Here is a 21,387-nt window from a genome sequence, read left to right as displayed (position 1 = left end):
TGGAGCTCAGCAATAGCAGCCATGTCCATAGCAGCAGGTGTGTTGGTCTGTGTTGCAGACACTGATGGTGCAGCAGGTGTGGTGGTCGGTGTTGCAGACGTTGATGGTGCAGCAGGGGTGGTGGTCGGTGGTGCAGAGGTCGACGGTACAGCAGGTGGGGCAGATGTGAGGGTGGCCGCTGTGGAATTGGGTGCAGGTGTGGTGGTGGATACAACCATTTTGGCCAATGCCAGTCCCCCTTGGCTGAAAGCTCTCCACTGTGGCTTGCTCTCTCTGATAGCGTCTTGCCATCCTGCGGTAACCAGACTCGACATCCAAAATGTGTCTGTTTCTCACTGCCTGCTTCTTTAAAGGCCTGATCTCCACAACATCCATGTTGGCAGCTGTAAAAATGAGACAGGTAACCATCAGTGTCATCATTGTGTGATGCATGTACAGATGATAATTTAACACTCTGCTTCAATTTGCACATGCAGTCCAAATCACATTCCAGATGATACAATGTCCCTGATGAATGTAATGGCAACGCTGCCTACCCATCATGTCGTTTGCACCACAGCAAAGCACAACAAGAGTTTGACCAAATGAAGTGATTTGTGCATTGATGTGGTGCAATGTGTCACAATGCAAAGGCAGAAACTACTTCACATGGGCAGGCAGACTAATCTTTTTCATCTAAGTCAACTTCAAGGCACCCAAGACCAGTGATTTGTAGATGTAATTGGCAGGATGGTATGCAGATGCTAACCATAAGGGGTCAGTGTTGTTTGGGACACATGCATGCTTGAATGAGATGACTGTCATCTACACTGTGACAATTATATCTACCTACATGTATGTTGTTCCCCTACCCCTGTGGCTCCCGGGGGATGGCCTTGCAATACATCATCACAACTGTCGAGGACAACCACAAAGGCATGTCCACTTGTACATGGATTTAGTAAGTGGAACATATGTGAGGAGGGCTGCCACCTAGGAATGAGGTATCCATTGGTCAATCACATCTACATTCATGTGTCCAGTTGAGGACAGCCATCAACATTTGATCTGCCAATACAATTCACAAAACACCTACATTGATGCCAGCACACGTCTGGCCTTGACCTGCATGCACGCCTATTGCCTACCACATACGTGTCATGTAAATGGAGTACAACTTATGGGGCTAGATGCTGGGGGACAGTTACCCATATTGTCCTACATGTACATTGCAATACAGGGATGTACAATTTTGTGCGGAAAACTGATGCCTCACTTTGTTGTGAGAATGAGGGTATGACCCAGTGACAATAAACTGACACTGGAACACTTCAAAGTCACAAGTGGTCCTACACGTGGATAGTAATCACCTTGTCCGCATGCTGCTTCCTATTGCGCAGCACAAGACTCCCAAGGTATGACTCTCTGCCTGTGAATGTCTAACCCTTGCACGGAACACTATGTCAACATTCAGTCAAGTAATATATCAGATCGCATGCCAGCTCATCAAATCTTGCAATGAGTCACTCACACAACAGCTGCAATCACTACACAGGACAGACATTATCACACTTTCTGGATATGTCTGCGTCCTGAATTCGAGCCACTTTCCCAGTGGTATAGAGAACAGGTCCACCTGTAACACATGGAAAGGAAATACATGCTCAATGTCAGATCACTGTACAAATGTGTGGACAACATATCACAGTGTATAATATTTTACATGAGTGAGCTGACGATCCTGCATGTAGGCACTCCAACAGACATACCACTGCAAACTTACATTGACACTGACACTCCAGTGAGTGTTAGACACACATCTGCGCACATGCACTGGCCACTGGGTGTAACAATCATGTGGTGCTAAATCCGACTACAAACAATTTGTGGATAATCTATTTCAGGTGGTACTCCATGTCATGATTTGTAATTGGGTGACAATTTCAATGGCACTTCCCTGGTGCACTGCAATACTAGTGACTCGGGTATTGTGGCTTGTACATCAAGGGACACTGAGTTACTGTATGATAGACATGTGGCTCAATTTTCAGTCTGCAATTATCATGTATTAAGTGGTCCATGACAGATGTGGCACAGTTGTATGTAGGTAACAAATGCCCCATTGGCATTGCCCCATAACCCGTGTATGCCCCCTTAGCCAACATAACGGCAGGGATCATGTGTGTGTGTAATGATGACAATGAAGCTCTAAACACAGCTTGGCCACTTTGCTGTCCTGATACAGTGAAATGTGGTATGCTGACAGTGTCTTACCTTATCATCATTGACAGAAAGCATGGGCACAGGTGTTGTCATTGCACCTGAAATGTGTGACTAAGGGCCACAAGTAAGAAGATCAGGTTTTGTGAGTCACACATTGAGAGACTTAGCACTTCGCAATTTGAGAGCAGGATAATCTGAGGTCAATGACACTGTTTGAAAATCACAAATGGTGTAGCAACTAACTTACCTCTTGAATTTTAATGAGGTATGTCTCATTTTGCAAACCCCTTGGGAATGGCGGCACTCACAGTCCTACACCCAGACCCAGCATCTCAGCTCTGCCGACCTCATCCTTGCAACCGTCCCAAGCATCCTCAGAGGTGGTAGGTCATTCTTGCACCTCGCCGCCAAAACGCGGAACACTCTTCCCACCCACCTGCACCAGACCAAAGACCTCCTTACCTTCAGGCAACTTCTCAAGATCTGGCTGTTCGAGCAGTAGCAGCACCTCCTCTTCTCTCCCCTCCCCTCCTCAGCGCCTTGAGACCCTCACGGGTGAGTAGTGCTCTTTACAAATTCCTGATTGATTGATTGACAGGGATGCATGTTTTAAAGCAGACAGTGGTCCGTGGGAGCACTGCCTGCTCTGAAACAATTTGTGGGTATGCATTCACAAAGGGGAAGGGATGCCATGAGGAGCCCTCCCCTTTTGCAAATGGGTTAGCACCAACTTGAAACTGGTGGTAACTGCAATTGTTTAGTGACAGCATTTGTGGTAACCAAACAATCAATCAGCGGACTGCCACTTGCTAATAGGAAGGGAACGCCCCTTCCTAGATGCCACTAGCAAATCCTATTTTGTGATTCGGCAATGTGATAGCAGAATACCAATATTGGGTATATGTATTGGAATAAACATTTTTTCTTGACATAAACACACAAAATTTGAAAACTAGGCAGTTTGTAACAATTTAAAATAGCTGGGTACATGTGGCCCTAAATGATAGTTGTACATGACTCAACAAACCTCAGGACTGCGTTGTTAACATGTATAGACATGAGTACTAAATGTCAGTACTGGGACACTACCACTTTGTTCAGCTTGCATTCAATATGGCCACAAACATTGCATGCAGCATGTCAAGACATCTGCCACTGTCACTCATGTGCATTCTACTGTACACATTTGTCAGTGTGATACTCACCAACAGGGCCACCGATCAGCACACCTAGGTGGTGCAGCAGATCCTCTTCTCTGGCCACCAGGTCAGCCAGCGATGCTTCAGCTGATGCTCATTCCTGTTCGTGTGGTATACTCTTTTGAGGTGGTAGAGCACCTTGCCCCACCGCTGCCGGCTTGCCTCTTTCTGATACCCCTTCATCACACGCCCACCCATCTCCAGCATCAATGGAAGGAAGTGGCACACCAGCCACACAAAGCTACCAAGCTCATCCACCCCCATGTGGGTCAGCCTCGCCCTTCCCAACATATCCTTGCACAACAAAGCAAAACAGAAAAGTATAAAAAAGAAGGAATAAAATGGTAAAAAAGGAAACTTACAGCCCTAACCTAAGAACCTCAAATAACCCTACTAATCCAACCCCCAGACAGACACCCAACAGTACAAATACAATCTGAAAGACACTAAACTACACAAAAGCACATTCAAAGGTACAATAAACACATAGAATACACAAAAGACACAAGAGAGACACCACAAGATACAAGAAACACAATCCAGACACAAGCAATACCAAGACATGGCAACACAGTCAAGAAAAAGCCCATACTGTAAAGTGAAAGTGAAAGTACACCCACTGTACCATGCCTGTAAACAGGATTTCCTATTACATCACTTGCTGTTCCCTTTGCGGCCCATTTTCAGTCATGTGTGTATTTTTTTGACGCATACAATGTTTGCGTGAATATTTTCGACACATAACCTACATGTATGGCAAAATACAATACATTAACTGTAGACTTCAATTTCAATGGATATCCGCATGTGTGTGGTGCGCAGGTGGAATTGACGCTAAGGGCCCATGTACGGTTAGTAATTTTTTGACTTATACTGTGATTGCGTGATTTTCAGATATTTACCATACATGCACCCTGTATCAACATGAAGATAGGATGGTATGGCCTGCAGTGTGTGGAAAAATGGTTCACCACATGCGGTAGAGCATGCAACTGTGCGTTTTGTGTATGAATTATCTGTAACAACAATATGTGTGTTTCTGAAGGAACGACATGAAATACATTGGATGTGATGCTCATGTATGAATGTGTTTCAAATGGGTATCTACATCTGATGGCAATCAGTGATCTAGAACAGACATGATTTGTGTTTGTATTATGCGTTGACTCATGTGATGTGTGTAGTTGTTTGACTTTGGGGACATTACATTTCACACTACAAACACAACTCAGGGATGATTGGGGATGGCTGATGAGGTCTAGGTCAGATATGTTACACCTCATATGTCATTAATTGTAGGTTACGACTTCTTGGTGATGTGTGTGAACTACCCATATGTCGGCAATGTATACATGTTTGGTGCATACTGTGTTTGAGACACTGTGCCCTAATTCCACCCATAAAATGTTTGGTACACGTAAGTTTGACTCATAAGAATTACCTATGTTACTTATGTTGCTATGGTGGACCTGCTGCCCTGGCTGCATGTGTCAACATATTTTCAGATGTGTATTCCACAGAAGTGCCCAGAGGAAGTGTGTGGGCATGTGTACCCTGTGTCAGGATTGATCTCCATGGTGTTACGGTTTCGGGAGGGTCTAGTAAGGACTGTGTTAGTGGCACCACTTGAGTTCATAGAGTATCTCGCAAGGAAGTAGTGTACCAAAGCAGAAGAGCAGCTAAAGTCATACAATGGGAAAGACCAACTATGGTAAGGCAGACAAAACAGAAATGTGAAGGCAGAGCAACCTTAGTGTGAACAAATATGGAACAGGTCAGTAATGGACATATACGCTAGGGTTATCACTAACATTGTACACAGGGTAGGGCTCAGAACTTTCCACAGCAACAGGGAACGTCAGTGCCTCTGTGGAGATTAATCTTACAGATAGTCTCCATGCAAGCCCCATAGAAAGGAGGCAGCAGAAGTGATTATGTGTCTGGACCCTTAGGGCACAAACAAGGATTGTACTTACATACACTAGACTATCCCTTGTGGGTCCGGCTGAAGACACAGTGGCAATTCCTGAAATTCAGCTATAGCATACTGTCACTGTTAGGCACTAATGACTACATGCAACACTAGACAAAGGATGAGGGATGGATTTGCCTCCAGCCCAAATACGAAGGAAAACACTTCTAGACAGGTGAGGACTGATAGGACAGTTACCAGACACGATAACCCAAGAGGAAACAGAAAGCGAGGGAGACAACTAGGAGGCAAACCCAGGAACAGGAAACAGGCTCAGGTTGATGCAAAGGCTGGAACAGGTCAGGGAAACAGAAAGCAGGCTTTGGCAGAAACAAACATAAACAAGGCTGAGAAACAGGGAGCAGACTCTGACTGGAACAAGCAGGAACAGGACTAGGTCAACAGAGAGCAGGATCAGGCTGAATCAGGACTGTAACACAATCCAACAAGGGCTCTGCAACACAAAGGAATCGTACTCCAATGGACAACGAGGAGATTCAGGGAATGGCAGCTTAAAAGCAGTTCCAGGCAGCAGCAAGGCAAGGGCAGAGGCACATGGCTGGGCTGCACAAGAGAGGTCACAGGTGTGGCAAGCCTCAGTCTCTCACCAGTCCTGGAGGAGAGATTCCAGTATAAAGGGACAACCTAACTTTTCCCATAGGAAGCAATGGACAGAAGATTATAGGTCTTACCACCTACCAGGCAGTGCATTATGGGACCTGATGTCCATGCAAACTAATGTAGTTCTTCTATAGTATGCCATATGGAAAAGAGAAGCAAACAGGAGTCAGAAAGGGACTCTGGGTGAGTGTTAATGATGATTACAAGGGTACAGCTATTCCATTTACAGCGCCCCCTAGAGATGGGAGGGCAGAGACATAACACATGGCAGTGGCAGGACTTATTTCCAGGGATGGACTGCACAGGGCATGTGTTGTGAGCATTGCATGTAATACCTGGAAAACTCATGCTATCCATTATCAGAAATAATGCCCCCCGTCACACAAGCTCCTTGCAGAGATAGCAAATGTCACACTTACTAATGTCAGGGGTCTGTTCATACATTCCTGTTTCCCCTGATTTTCACAACCACTGCCTCATGTATGGGGTGCTTATTTACCTTGTGATTGGAGATGTCATAGTTGTGTGTCATGTGCTATAGTAAACCATGTTAGCAATGTGGATGTGTGTCATATGCTGTGGTCCATTGATTTTGTCCTTCATTTGTGAAATTCAAAAGATAAGTATTTTTTATATGTGTGTGATGTTTGCTGTACAATCATACACATCACATCTGATGTTGCATCAGAAGTAGTCAGATTTGTCTTGGTGACATGCTCCCTGAGGTAATACTCACATTACTAAAGAACATGTGATAGAGAAAGAAGAAACCAGAGCAGGATTGTGTTATCAAGTAAGGTGTTTATTTACATATCCGAACAAGGTGTGTAGAGTGACTATTGGTTGAAAACATATTGAAGAAATTTGCTGTCTGCGACGCATTCCTGCAGCTGTGTTTTGCTGTTCCCTCTCATTTCCCCTGGCACCATTCTCCTCCTCCTCCTCCTCAGGTAGTTCTTGCTCTGGCTCATATAGAGGGATGTTCCTCCTCACACAAATGTTGTGCAGGATAGCACACTTAAGTATGATTTTGCAAACAATGTGTGGGTCATATAGGAGGCTGCCTCCTGTGATGTCCAGGCACCTGAATCTGGACTTCAGGATGCCAAAGGTCCTTTCTACAATGGTACGTGTCCTCTGATGTGCCTCATTATAGACACGCTCTGCTGCTGTGCTTCGGTTGGGGAATGGGGTCATGGTCCATGGCTGAATTCCATAACCCTGATCCGCTGCAAGAGATAATAGGAGTGAGTATTTTGTTTGTGCTTGCAACAGGAATGTCAAGTAGCATGGCAGTTGATTTCTTGTGTGGTCTGCCACTCATATGTGTTTGTGGTATTGTGTGAGATCCTGGGCTTTTGTGAGGTTTTTTCTGCAGTGGATTGATTGACTTGACAACCTGTGTTTGGATCATTGACCTGGGATCCATGATTTTTTTCAAAACTGCTGATCAGTATGTATGTACCATGCGTTGTGTAGTGTCAAACATGTTTTAGTGTGCTTTCACTGAAGGGGACCTGATACTTCCACACAAACAATAGATTCCAATGTGATGGTAACATGGTTGCACTACATGGCCTGGACATCCCATCCAATTAGACACATTCCTGCAGCTATGTTTTGCTGTTCCCCCTCATTTTCCCTGGCACCATTCTCCTCCTCCTCCTCCTCCTCAGGTAGTTCTTGCTCTGGCTCATATAGAGGGATGTTCCTCCTCACACAAATGTTGTGCAGGATAGCACACTTAAGTATGATTATGCAAACAATGTGTGGGTCATATAGGAGGCTGCCTCCTGTGATGTCCAGGCACCTGAATCTGGACTTCAGGATGCCAAAGGTCCTTTCTACAATGGTACGTGTCCTCTGATGTGCCTCATTATAGACACGCTCTGCTGCTGTGCTTGGGTTGGGGAATGGGGTCATGGTCCATGGCTGAATTCCATAACCCTGATCCGCTGCAAGAGATAATAGGAGTGAGTATTTTGTTTGTGCTTGCAACAGGAATGTCATGTAGCATGGCAGTTGATTTCTTGTGTGGTCTGCCACTCATATGTGTTTGTGGTATTGTGTGAGATCCTGGGCTTCTGTGAGGTTTTTTCTGTATGTATGTACCATGCGTTGTGTAGTGTCAAACATGTTTTAGTGTTATTGCAGATGAAGTGCAACAGTGAGGCGCTTTGATTTGTCTTGGTGACAATGCACAACACATCTCCATAAGTAGGCAGCACTGAGGTGTTCAGTTCTGACAATGCACAATTGTTCCATGTGTCACTTGGTTCTAGGCAAGCCTTTGTTGTTCCCTCTGCCAGTGCACCGTGCACCTACACTACCAAACGTGCTCCAGGTAACCTGGCTAACTGTCTTTTGGAGGTGGATGTATCTGTGCAGGAAGGGCCATCTCCCTGTACATATGTTAATTTGATCGACAATTGGCTCATTTAGTGTGTGTAGTAGTGTGCAGTTTGCTTTAGTGGCACGTCAATATGTGTTCATAGCACAGTCCTCTTCCTTATTGCTACCTGGCAACGGCACCTGGGAGTGATGTATGATGTTGGGACTGCCTCAGTATTTCCGTGTCACCCACATGTGAGTCAGCATCATCATGCTATGTGTGTCATGGTGTTAGACCTGCAGCAATACACAGTGCACACCCCTTCCACGCTACATACTGCTTGGGAGGATGTCTAATTGACTATGTGGCCTAATGTAATTGTAAATGGTTCAGCTTCCAAGTTGTACTTCCAGTGCAGGCCACGTCATTGTCACTGTGTGCTTTGAAATTGGTCCCTTGTAGCTCTAGAGTGGCAGATAATGTTTGTGGCAGCCGTCATTTGTCCATAGGTGTGTATCCCATTGTGTCAGGGTGTAAAACATAACTACCTGTGTCACACCTCAGTGTCATCTTGCCCATGTGTCAATGTAGTGGTGTATGTTTTGTGTGTCCTACAGGGTTGCTGTGCTGTGTGTATATTGCTAGGCTTATGGATTTACTGACAAGAAGGCCATTGTCATATTGTCCACCCTGGAAGTGCTGATTGATCGTGCTATGGCGGAATATGAAGGAATCATGTACACTCCAAGAATACTTGGACAAGATGTTGGTGAACAATCCCTGGTGGTCAGCTATGGCCTGCACATTGATGGAGTGCGTGTGCTTTCTGTTCCGGAATAGATGCCCTGTTGCTGCAGGTGGTACGATCCTGACATGGGTGCAGTCAATTGCTCCAAGCACATGCGGGAAGCCATGGATTTGATAAAAACCCTTTTTTATCTCCTGCTGCTTCTGCTGGGTGTTGGGGAAGCTGAAGTGGCAGGGTGTGAGGGAGATTATGGCATCTAAGACCTTGGGCAGGAAGGTGGGGAATAAGGGCTGTGATACCCCAGCAACCAGGGCACCCATTGTTTGGAAGGAGCCACTTGCCAATAGATGCAGGACTGCTAGCAGCTTCGCCACTGGTGGTATAATGTGTGGAGTCTGCAGGATGGCTGTTATTTCTGGCTCAATTTGGCGCAGCAGCTGCTATATGGCTTCTCAGTTCAGTTTATACCTCCGGATGATGTCCTGTTCCCTGAGGCCATGGAGGGTTGTCCTGTTCCTGAGGACCCTCACCTGCCTTCTGCGTTGCCTTTCGGGGCCACATTGGGGTGGTGGTGGCTGCTGCTGCTGGTCCTGTGCTCGGCGTCACCTTGCAAGCTTCATCAGTAGCACCTCCATGTTGTCCTGTTGGGCTGTGGTGTTGCTTGTGTGCGTTTTCCTTAAGTAGTGGTGAGTTTGCCTCGTTTTAACGCCTGCCCTGACCCAGGCATAACATTTTGATTCAAATCAGGTTTAGCGTCTTTTTTCGGATCCGCCTCCCACCCATGCGTCATTTTTGCCCTGTTGGATAAATATGGTGCTCAGGTGTTTGAGTACATTTTTGGCTACCTTGCATCTCATTGACGCAAGATGGTTTCTTGCATCCTTAAAATGACACTGACTCCATATTTCTGACGCTAGACGGGTCTAGCGTCAAAATATAAATATGGAGTTAAGTTTGAGCTGGATTTGCGTAAAAAAATGACACAAATTTGGCGCAAACAGAGTATAAATATGGGCTTTAGATCATTTATATTTGCATGGAAATCTCATACACTTGGTTTGCATGTATTCCACTAAGATACTCTGTGGCGCTAGTACGTCTATAGGCCCCACATTCTCTGGACGTCTATTCCTCCATGTACCACAACTCTGTTTTGATAATTCTAGAAATAGTCTAATCTCATACATTGTTCAGGGTCCTGCTAAACTTTTATTGTATATATAGTAAATATCCATTGACCTATGCATATTTTCTTAAAACATATGACAATGTGTGGTTGGGCCTATTGGGAACTCCAATTTTCATTTATAATCTTTATTCGGAAATGTGAAATTCCTTCACCCTACTGAGCCCAAGAGGCTGGACCTTTAAAGTAGATAAGGGATAAGGAGGAAATGTGGATCAACAATTTATCAATATGAAAATCATTTACAATTAGATGGAAGTCAATAATAAGAATTGGATAACCTTCACTGCCCGACTGGGATCCCAAAGCCGTCCTGACAAATTTTGTCAGACCAGCTCCCATGGGGTGCCTAGAGACTGAGCCTGGCCACTACAATGGAGCTTGGGGGGAGGGTGTTCTCCCCCAAGACAATTTGGGAAAAAATGGCAAAAACAATGTAGTCTACAACTCATTTTTCATTATATTTTCAATTACATTATTTTTAAAGCATAGTAAATGATGACCTTATAGGGCACTAGGATACAGCATCTTTATTGGGGTCCTTCAATGATTCCCTCACCATCACCCTCTAATGGTGCCTCTTATCTCTCCATAGCCCCTCTCTCACATGTATTTCATTTGTTTTAGAGCACCTCTCTTACCAGCAGGGTGTTGGCCACTTTACATTACACGCACATACAGAGACAATGAATTATAAGTGCGTAAATCAGCATATAGAAAATGTGGACAAAGGTTTCTACAAGGTGTAGAATTCACATGACATCCATATTGGTAGGCATTTTGTAAGAGTGCTTGGTCTGGGGAAGCATAAAGTCAGGATTCTGAATGTAATATTGGTTAGGGTTGACTTTACTAATAACAATTCATTTTCACACAAAGCAAACCCTTTTTAGCAAAATTAGGGTAACCAAACACTGGGGAAAAACATAACTTTCTAACCTTCACCATGGAGTTTGCATTCAGCTCTTTGATGGCAGTTCATAGCTTATTGTGCTAGATTATGATTGTAACTTATAAATTGAACAGTAGCAAAAGGAGCGCTTTGACAAAAGCAGTATCCCACTGACCTATGAACATAAAATACTGCTCTGCAATCTGCATAGTACACATTCTTTGTATCAGGCATACTAACTCTCTGCTCTACCTTAGATGAGTCAAAACTTGCACTAGACAAACCCCAATCCCTCTCCAGCATGTACATTTATCACAGAAGTTATCTTGACACTTTTACTGTTGCTTGAAAACCATTGGATATAGAAGGAACTCTGCAGTGCTTTAAAACTGCTGCACAGCTGCAAAACCAGCCCTACAGTAGCAAAAGCAGCCCCTACTGTTGCAGGGATTTTGCTTTTTCAAAACTGTACCAAGGGACAACAGAAAGTCAGGATGCAGGGGCTGTTCCAATTCAGCCAAACCAGTACTATCATATCAAAATATCTAGCTAGCTCACAGAGCCTTACTTGCACTCTTAACCTCACAGAGTGGCAAACAATCATGTCAACCCAAAGAGCACAACACTCTAGCCCCCTCACAGGGAACTGTGGTAAAACAGGTCATTCCTTTTCGTACATTATCTCGGTCATACATATCCATAGCAACACGCAATGAAAGTACTCAACTAACGTAGTCTTTTATGATGCAAATTAAACCTGATTACAATACTGGAAGTAATTATGAATATCAGAATAGCAGTTAGAAAACTGTATAACACAAATAGGACCACCATAATGCAGTGCAATTCACAACACGCTCACCCTCTCTTGAAATCGAACTGTCTTAATCAAAGGCCATCTTGGCATGCTCAGTGAGATAGAACAAACCAACATCCATGATCGTTGAACACATTTGGAATCACGTCAAAATCACTCACTTGGAGTCTCCTCCTGAAGGATGGGGACCTTTCAAAGACGTCACAGCAGGAACAACACATTTAAGGTGGTCTTCCCACATCATGGGATCAGTCTGACAGGTTTCCTGTAGGCAAATTATTTCCTTCTAATTCAAGGTATGAAGCATGTCCCCATTTGCCAGTAGAGAGCTTAATCTTCATGTGTTTCTGGAGCAAAACTGCAATGTAAGTGGTCGGGTGGCCACTGATTTTAAGGGGTCCATAGACGGTTGACAGTCCACAGTTATTAAATGTGATTTGCTTATCCAGCCTTTTCTTTTGGTACTAGTAAGATCTTTTAACACTCTTAGTTGCTCAACTCCTGGCCTTCAGTCCTTGGCACCTTTTGAGCTATAAAGGACGGGCTTCTTGTAAAAGGGGGTGACAAAGGTATTGGCCAAAATCCAGGGGTATCTAAGGAGAAATCATTTATGAGTAAAATACCCCATTGAGACAAAATATTTGCATGAGCCTCAGTTTTTCTTAAGGTTTCTTTAATAAAAAACTGAACTTTAGTGGCCTCTCATGGGTTATCATTGGTGCCTGGAACAAAGGCTATATACTTGATTTTGTTAGATTTAAATTTGATCCATGCCAGGCATAGAATAAAATAGTTTTCAGATATTCCCATGACTGAGCACATCTTCACCGCTACAATAAGTATATTTCGGATGTAATATTACTATATTTTACTCTGACATTTTGCTGGAGCAAGCTCACTCGCAAAGTTTTGACAATCCCCCCCCCAACGGGTATCCTTGGCTCAGCTGAAATACTTTGACTAGGAAAGGTCCTTACACAAGAACTTATTAAAGGCTCTTTACCCGCCTCCTCCGATTCATCCGCTTTCATAGATGGAGTCTCTCAGATGGTGGAAGAGTCAAAAGAGTGTGATGAAAGGTCATCAGTACCCACAAAATAACCAGAACTAGTCTGTCAAAAATTAGGAGCCACTGATAGTATTAGAGAACTGGTGGAATCACTGAGGTGTGGGTCTGTACAAATCAATTTATTAACATAAGATGCTGCAGGAAGTATAGTACTCATGACTGTATTGTGGCTGGGATTTGCAGATGAAATTGGAAGTAATGAATGTGATTCTGCGACACCGCAGCTCGGGAGAAACAGCTTCAATGGTGCTCACTTGCTGTAGAGAAATTTCCTTTATGGTAGCGTGAGGAGTTAGGGAACTACGAAGGACTTCACGTGGTCTACTATTCAGTGTCAGCCACACAATGTAATTTGACATGTTCAATGGAGACAAAACAATTATTTTTGGAACCAGCAAGCAGTAGAAAAATCTCAGTTCTTGTTCCTTGTATGCTAAGGACTGGCACATGAGAATGGTATGCTGGGCTGAACTCCTTCTTTACTGCAACCTTCTCTCTAATTAGGTCCCCCATGTGTGGGATCTAGCAGGGAAAACTCTGGCTTTTCCTTGATACCAGCAGAGGCAGATGTCTTCAACTGGTCGCTTGTGTGTGAATCACAGAAGTGTTGCAGATGCTACAAGACATCACATCGATCATTTTCGTCAAAGGGTGTGGCAGCAGATACATTGTCTGGACCATCAATGTCTGGAACATACATATCTATGCCAAAGAGGACCTGGTGTGGAGTCTGCCTCCCCAGAAATCGTTCCGGGAGCTTATTAAGCTCATTGGACCCCGTAAAGGTGGCAGATCCTACTAAATCAAAAAGAACAGATGATGGACAGAATGCTTTTTTGCCCACAATGCCACCCCAATTTGGACACACCCATATGCAAATCAGTCTTGACCCTGTTCTCCATGGGAACAGTCTAGTACCAACTACCAATCCAGGTTCTCCCTGGACCAGAAACCTGGAACCAGTTTCAGTGTATCACCCTTCATCAACCAGGCTAGATTGAATCTAGTAGCATAGTGAGCCCGGCACCCACGTCTGGGAATACCAGACAATGCAAACATTCACCTCCAGTCACAAAGATCTGGGATTAATCCATAATTTTTTTGCCCACCACACCACCACGGTTTGGACCCAGCCATATGCAAATCAGTCTTGACTCTGTTCCCCTTGGGAACATTCCAGCCCGAAGTGCCAAGCCAGGTCCTACCTGGACCAGAAACAAGCATCCTGTGACTGGTTTCAGGGTATCACGCGTCATCAGCCAGGCTAGCTTGAATCCAGCGGCATAGTGAGCCTGGGACTCACATTTGGGAATATCTAGAGCAGCTAGGGCAACAAAAGCAAAAAGAACAGATAATGGCAATGCAAACATTCACCCCCAGTCACAAAGATCTGGGTTTATTCCATTGTGTTTTTTTGCACACCACGCCATCCCAGTTTGCAACCAGGCACATGCAAATCAGTCTTGACTGTTCCCCAGGGGAACGGCCCAGTCCAAACTGTCAAGCCAGGTCCTACCTGGTATCACCCTTCATCAGCCAGGCTAGCTAGAATCCAGTGGAATAGTGAGCCTAGGACCCACATCTGGGCATACCCGGCACACTTGGGGCGACAAAAGCAAAAAGAACAGATGATGGACGGATGCTGAACAATGCTTTTACTAAAGCTATCCTGCAGTCTAAGTTGGGAGTCAGCCGATCACCAACTCCAGGGTGTGTAACATAGGGTTATTATGTTTACTTAAATGGTATGTATATTTAGCTAGAAAGCTCTTAGGTAAGGGAGTGTTCTTACTTGTAACAATTACGGCTGCCAGTATAATGTTGTCAATGCGTGTTTGTGAATGTGTAATCACAGCTATGGTAGCAGTCACACCTGCTGATTTGGTCAATTAATCTGCAAACAAATTCCCTACAGCATGTGTTTCCACAAGTTGATGGCCCAATTTATAGACAATAACTTTGTGGCAAACTGTCTTTGAGGTCTGCCAGCTTCACCCAAAGTATCTTGAGCATAATAGTGTTATCTTTAGACTCTTTGAAACCATTCTGCCTCCAAAAATGCAAATTGTTATTAAAGTACTCAACACAATATGAGTGTGGGGAATTCAAGATTTGTATTTTCCAGTGCCAAACTCAGAGCATTGTGAGTTTTCTGGAGTTGGAATTTAACATCCAACATAACACCATCAATGGAGGCACACATGGCCAAATACTGGTGCTTAATCCCTATTGCGAGTTGAGCTGAAGCATCAGTGTAAACTGTAAATTCATACCATTCAAGAAGCAAACTACCAGTGGGCATGGGTGAACATGCTCATATTGCAAAAATTATTGTGGCTGCAAAGATGGGACAAAGACAAAGGCCCTCATTACAACCCTGGCGGTCGGCGGAGAAGCGGCGGTAAGACCGCAAACAGACCGGCGGCAAAAAAAATGGAATTTAGACCGCGGCGGTCCCCGCCGCGATCGACCGCCACTTCACCACTCCGACCGCCATGGCGGTAATGACCGCTGGGCTGGAGGTTGCGGTCTCCGGCCCGGCGGTCGTCACTAGACCGCCAACGGTATCAGGACCCTGCATACCGCCACGGTTTCTGGCAGTTGGGAACCGCCATGAGAACCATGGCGGTAGGCACTATCGGTGCCAGGGAATTCCTTCCCTGGCACTGATAGGGGTCTCCCACACCCCCCACTACCCCCATGAGTCCTCCCCCCACACCCTCCACCCCCCTGCCACCCCCCAGAGGTGGTACAAACCCCCTCCCCAACATGCACATACACGCACCCCTACACGCACACAACCCCAACATGCACATATACACACCCCTACACACACACATACACAACGAGGACACATACCCGCACACATACATGCAGACATGCACACCGGCCGAACCGCACACATTTCCCATAGACACAGCAGCACCCCCCGCACGCATACACGCACTCACACACCCCCTCTATACACTCACACGCACACCCCCATGCACGCACACAACACACAACACTCCCCCACCCCCTCCCCTAACGGACGATCAACTTACCTTGTGCGTTGGTCCTCCGGGAGGCGACGGGATCCATGGGGACATCACCGCCACCAGCACACCGCCACCAGAACACCGCCACACAGAATCGTGGGATGTGATTCTGTGGGCGGTGTTGTGTTGGCGTGGCGGTGGAGGTTGAGCAGCCTCCACTTTCCCGCCGACCGCCAGTGTAGCTGCTGGCGGATTTCCGTACGGAAAACGTTGGTACGCTGCCAGCGGTCATAATACGCGGTGCAGAAGACCGCCACGGCTGGCGGTCTTCACTGCGGCGGTAACTTGCAGGTCTTGCGAAAAGACCGCCAATGTTGTAATGACCCCCAAAGTTTACATCCATGGCTGTTAAGGGTATTCCCACTGAATCCATCTAGAATGCAGGGCTTTAGCATTTGGAACTCTATCTTTTGTGATTGCCTCTAAGGCTGGAATTGATGCATCAACAATTATGTGTTTTCCCTGTGCAAGAGGCCATTCTTTCAGGGTGGCCATCTGCACAGAGATCCGTATTTTCTCAGTGGAAGCAAAACACATTTTCGCATTGGGATATAAATGTGATTTATAAGCAATCAGAACTGTTTCACCCTCGTTGAAGGAATTGTAAGTAAACCCAATGCCACCCACACTTATACGGATGACAAGGTTTGTAGCTTTGACACATGTATGTAAATGTTGTGTAGCAGGTAAGTCAGATTGTAGTGATCTGAGTATGTCAGTGTGGTCAGATGTCCAATATGAACTGAAAATTCCATATGTATTAATTTATACAATGGTTTTATGGATTGAGCATAGTATGGAATGTTTGTCCTGCCAAAATTAAGGAAACCCAAGACTGATTGTAGTTTACAAAGAGTATTAGGTGGTTGTAGGAGTGCACAGTTCTTTAAAAAGTGAGGTGCATGGCTTTTACCTCAGTTAGTGAGTTCATATCCTAAGAATATGACACTGAAAAATGCAAGTTGAGTTTTCTTAACATTAAATTTGTAGCCAATGGCAACTAACCATAAAATAATGCAGCCCAATCTGGCTAAGTGTGTGCCGAACATGTTATCCATTAGATAGATATCATCTGCATAAAACAATGCGTCTGGGTCAACATCATCAAGAATTGACACTATATGGGCAGCAAACAGTCCTGGGCTGTTCTTGCACCTCATGTCCAGGAGTGCAAGCGGCGCTAGAAACCAAGTGCGGAGATGGCAGTTAAGTCCCTACTCTTGGCCACCAGATTTTGATTGAAAAAAATGTGGAAATATCCAAGATCGTTTTGTATTTTCTTTAGACAACATTATTAATAAGAGCAGTGTTGTGTGTATTTTGTATTGCAAATGTGTGCATATGATTATTTAAGTGTCTATAGTATAAGACAATCCTACATGAATGATCCAGTTTCAAAACAGGAAAAAGTGGATTGTTCATTTGGGAGATACAATGTTCAGTCACTACCTGGTACTCCAACTGAGATAGGATATCACTAATGGGTGCTTTTGCATCCTGTTTAATAGGATATTGTGGTTGCACATGCGGGTTGGACCTTATGGGTTTTATATGATAAGAAGAGTCCTTTTCCCAGCCTACATGATTGCGGTATACTGCTGGAGCTTGCACAAGAGCCCATTTCACTGCATAAGCTTGTTCATGGACAAGGGCAGAGAAAGATGCAAGGATTAGTACTTCACCCTGTGGTGAAGAGTGGACAAACTCTGGGAGCCAATGGAACTCTGGTAAGAGAATGTCATAGGATAAATATTAAACTGCCAAAAAAAAATCACGAATAGTGCATAGAATGCCACCCGCAATTTCAATGTCTAAATTATAAAGTTGATCAGGTGGGGCAACGCTCCTATCCATGGTTTTACCTGTCACATATTGATCAGTTGCTTTCAGCACCAGAAACTCCTGGAGAGTCCAGCAGACTATGGTGACCTCTGAAACGCAGTTGAGGAGAGTCACTGCCCATGTTCTGTTCAGGAGAAGGGTTCTCAGGATTTGGGGCATGTTTGGCAATTATAGCCACAACCTTTTTCTTTGGAAGTTTTGGTTTGTAGTGAGGTTTTCCTCCTGTTTGACCTTCACCTAAGACGAGCATTGTGAGTCCTTCCTATGTTTCACGTGATACTCCTGTCTGAGATCAGACCTTCCTCTTTTCTCATACTTTCTTTCAGATGAGTCCTGGAAGGAATGAGAAGGACAGGTATCAATGTTCTGATATCTGTCTGGGGTTTTAATCTGGGTGGGATCATGCAAATTATATTTTCTCTCAGAGGTCTCCCTCGAGACTTAGCCCTTCATTTAGGTTTCTTTTTGTCCCATTTTTTTTAACAAACCCCAGGTTCTGTTTGACAATGTCGTTGATTGCGCTAGGTTTGCCAAGCTGTGGTTTAGGTGGTCTGGCCCCAAAATATTTCAACCAATTGAAGTATAAACTTCAGCTATAATGGTCCGCAGCTCACGTTCACGGTCGGAAGCAATAACTGTGGTGAGCCTCTGACGTATAGCCAGAACTGCAGCTTCACCTTTGAAGGTCAATAGAATCAACTCAGAAACAACAGGAACATTTCCCTTTAATTTCATACCCAAATCAAGGGCTGGACTGGCTCCATACTCATCTTGCACTTGCTTCAAGATGTCCGGTGAGACCGCAAAAGATAACGTGCCATGAGTTAGGGTATACACATCTGCAAAGACTGTTCCCCACGTGTTCCAGTAGGTTATCTGGGGTACCATCCCATGTGGTGGACACATAGTTGACTTTCAATGCTTACCCTGTGGTCCTTTAAGGTGAAACACAGCCTCAATCTAGTCTATTTTTTTGGCAACCTAAAAGGGAATTTCCTCACACACTGTTGGTACTTTACCCATAATTGCATTGATAGTCACAGGACTACTTATTGAAGCAGCAAGCAACTTTGGTATACCTTCCACTGCCACTGTTGCAGGAGCAGCCATCGAAGTTTGCATAGCAAACTGAGCAAGGCATCGGTAGAGTCGAATAAGGATAGTGTATAACTGTTGAAGATCAGCAACAGCCAAGTTATGTAAATCAGGATAAGGTGTATAACCAGCTAAGGCTGGCTAAGTGGCCCCTTCATTACTAAGGGGTCCCAGACATACTGGGGCAAGTACAAGTTCTAGGCCACCTCGAAACCAATTAGTATGTTCCCAATGTGTAAGTGGTATCTCTAAGAGTGCATATACTCTGTGTACATTAGGCGGTACAATATTTGTGTATTTATGAAAATAATTAGCATTAGCATCCACAACCGGAAAGTTAACCGAAAAATAAAAAGCTTCCATTCTGTAATCATTGTATGCCTAGTGAGGCCATGAAATGTGACATGTTGATATACAACCAGTCTACAGTTTACTGTAATTTGATCCGGTTGTGGCAGAGCAGCCATCTTAAAAACAGAAGTGCTGACAAAGCAATAACACCAAATATGGGTAATCCTTTTAAAGGTTTGATCTCAAACAACCACCTGTGTTAAAAAATACTGTGGAGGATAAATCCCACACACCACAGATGTCTGTGTTGAAAGTACTACTCAGGTGACTCATTATATAATTACCAGACACATCATTGGTAGCGTCATGTTGCAGGGATTCTGCTTTTACAGAACTGTGTTATAGGACAACAGAACATCATAATGTGGGGCTGTGCCCCTTCTGCCAAATCAGTACTTTCATACCAAAATACCCAGCTAACGCACAGTGCCTTACTTGAACTCCTAACCTCACAGAGTTGCAAGTAATTGCAGCAACCAAAAAAACAAGACACTCTAGCCCCCTCTCAAAGAACCACGGTGAAACAGGTTAGTCCTTTTCATATATTATCTCACTCATACATAGCTTTAGCAATAATACAAAGACACAATGAGCGAACACGATATATTTATTGCAACTGACATAGCCTATTATGAAGCAAATTAGATGTGATTACAATACTGGCATTACTTATAAAGATCAGAATAGCAGTTAGACAACTAGGTAACACAAATAGTGCCACCGTAATACAAATCTAGTGGCCTAAGCCTATCCTGTTATGGTATGCACAGGAACACTATTATTGTTATCATCATTATTAGTGACCACTGGGAGCAGTGAACCCAATACCTCTTTCTGCGTAGTCAAGTGGGCCTTACAGGGAAGAGCAAACCCAGTTTACACCGGCTGAATGCCCCAGAGGGCTTCTGTTCGATAGATGGGTTAGCTCCTAGAATCTTCCTCTCTAAAGCTAAACAGTACGGGACCTGATTTATAATCTTGGCTTGATACCGTGAAAAGCTATTGTGTTATGTCCATATGAGCCTGGGGATGATTGCTGAATGGACAGAAAACAACACCTGGCACCTGTTGTGCCTGCTGAGCAGTCGGAGAACGTACAGACAGAATCCCAAAAAGTGACTGCACAACAAGTGACATTACAGTGTGTTTCAAAACAATGACTCAAAAGAAAAATGTGCAATATACGACAGTGCATAGCAGAAACATCATAATTACTAGAGTGCTAAGAAATGAGACATAACTATAGTGAGTCCATGAATGGGCCTCACAACACCACCCTTCCAGCCTTACAGGGAAATGCCCGGTGCCAGGTCCAGCCAGTCCAGCCTTGATTACGTTTCAAAATCTTCATTAAGTCTTTTAGTAAGTTCTTTTATTATCAATTCATAATTTCTCAATACAATTACAGAGCAATGCATCAAGTGCGTTCCATAACCCTAATCCCTATACTAGGCAAATTCCAATTAAATAGAGAATATCAGCAATACCCATAAAGAGTTCTAGCCATGAGAATTGAAATAATAAAAGTTGTAACAGAACTTCCCATAAAGAGAGGTTCAAGAAACTCAATAAGGTTTCAAACAGCATAAATTCAGAACAGAACTTAAGTATCTCTCAGAGTGAGTTTGAGATAGATCAGCGAAGAGTCAAGTCAGAATGTAGCTGAGTAAAAGTGTTCTCAGGAAAGTTCGAGATACAGTCGCTCATCAAGCATGTACAGCTCTCTTCTCCTATACTCTCTATTGTCTAGCCTGTAAACACACATTTATAAAATACTAAAAGGAAACAAGCTGTGAGTCTTGCAGAGAAAACGTCTGGTTTCAACCAATGAGATGTCTTCATGGGAACAGGACATTGTCTGTTGATTTAGCAAGTTTAACAAAGAATTTCCTAAACACAATATATATTTAACCATTCACTGCAACAATATCGATATTTCACTCTTTTCTCCCAGTATTTTACTCTATAAAACAAAAACAAGTCAAGGTAAGTACAATACCTTCCACAATGAGATCACTCCCAT

Source organism: Pleurodeles waltl, chromosome 12 (assembly GCF_031143425.1).
Source record: "Pleurodeles waltl isolate 20211129_DDA chromosome 12, aPleWal1.hap1.20221129, whole genome shotgun sequence".
Classification (NCBI taxonomy): domain Eukaryota; kingdom Metazoa; phylum Chordata; class Amphibia; order Caudata; family Salamandridae; genus Pleurodeles; species Pleurodeles waltl.
This window is presented reverse-complemented; position numbering follows the sequence as displayed.